This window comes from Zosterops lateralis (assembly GCF_965231275.1).
Source record: "Zosterops lateralis genome assembly, chromosome: 20".
Classification (NCBI taxonomy): domain Eukaryota; kingdom Metazoa; phylum Chordata; class Aves; order Passeriformes; family Zosteropidae; genus Zosterops; species Zosterops lateralis.
In genome coordinates, this window is record NC_139780.1 from 5,764,037 (window position 1) to 5,765,776 (window position 1,740).

Here is a 1,740-nt window from a genome sequence, read left to right on the forward strand (position 1 = left end):
CATAGCAGTCTTCTGCAATGAACTGAGCTCCTGCAGTAAATATTTTCTCTTTCTTTCCAAATGATAAGACTTCAATGCTATTTTACTCCTTGAAATGCCAGGGAGGATGTCAGCTATGAAGAGCTTGCTGAAATTAATGGGACATAATCATAATTGAAGCAGGTATATTACAACTGCAGGAGAAGGAGTTTCCTACCCTTTTAGAAATCTTAATTTATGGGATAGAAATCCTGGTCCATGTGCTTCTCTGCAGACACAAATTAAAGGCAACCCCGTGCCTGTATTGATCACTTCTTGTGGGCCTCTTGCATATTTATTTTTCTGTAAGCTTTTTTTTTTTTTTTTTTTTTTTTTTTTTTTTTTTTTTTTTTTTTTTTTTTTTTTTTAATATTGAATTAACTTTGGTTGTTTGGTCTGAAGTGGATTTGCCTTCTGAAATATTTTTGGTCCAATGCTGCTCCATATTCTGCTTTTCCTCAGGCTCCCCAGGTAAGTCTTATTTCTGGGGTCATGCATGGGAACATTCCTTTGGCTCGGTCTTCAAAGTGGGTGATTTCAGTAGTTAAAGGTGTTTGGGGGTGAAATAAAAGTATCACCCGGCCAGGTGTTTGCCTGACCTTTGCAGAATCTTTAAAGGATTTTCTGCCAGGACTTAGGAAAAATGGTTTTCTGTGAGGGTGTTGAGGCCCTGGCACAGGGTGCCCAGAGAAGCTGTGGCTGCCCCTGGATCCCTGGAAGTGTCCAAGGCCAGGCTGGACAGGGCTTGGAGCACCTGGGCTAGTGGAAGGTGTCCCTGCCCCTGGCAGGGGATGGAATGAGATGGGCTTTAAGGTCCCTTCTCAAACAAGCCATTCCGAGATTAAATTAATTTATTCCTGGCTTTTCACATGTGCAGGTCCACACGGGAGCTGGTCCTCCTTTACAGAGCTACATGTGGTTCCTAAGTGTTACTTCAAAAAGTCCAAATACGCATTTTCAACAGCGCTTGGACGTTGTCAGTGAATCGCTCCTGTGTGGGGCGAAGAGAAATGTGGGGTAGGGCAGTGGTGTAGATGCTGTGATGTACAGCTCAGCTACTAATACCCGTTTGAAACGAACGATCTTAATTTAAATCCATCTATTTTTTTATATTTTGTGATTTATTATTATTATTATTATTATTAACCAGCAACTGGGGCGGCTGCAGCGGGATGTGAGGGCAGAGCGGGCGGCAGCAGAGTGGAACCCGCGGGCTGTTTCCAGCGGGGTGAGGGATGTGAGGGAAGCCCGGGCTGTCCCCGCCAAGGGGTGAGGGAAGCCTGGAGCGGGCCGTGCCGGGGCGCGGGGATGCGAGAGGGGCTCGGGGTATGACGGGAGCCCATCCCGGCCATTTTCCCGCCGAGCCCCCGCCTCAGCGCCCCGCGCCCGCCGCGCCAGCGCCGCTGCTGATTGGCTGAGAACTGGCGCCACGGCGAGCTGCCGATTGGCCCATCCGCACGGCAGTTCTGGCCAATGACGAAACGCTCTGCCGCCCGCCTTTCTTGCGACTGGCTGTGCCTCTCCCTGTGCTCGCCCGCTGCCGGCCTGCGGTGCCGGCAGCCGATTGGCTGAGGCGCTCCCCGGGCTGGATGTTTAATTGGGCGGTGCTGGGCTGCCCGGCGCCTCACCTGCCGCGCGCCGCCATTGGCCCACCGCTCCCCGCGCCCCCGCCCATTGGCCGCACCGCCCCTCAAGAGCGTCCCGATTGGCCGTAGCGGCCCG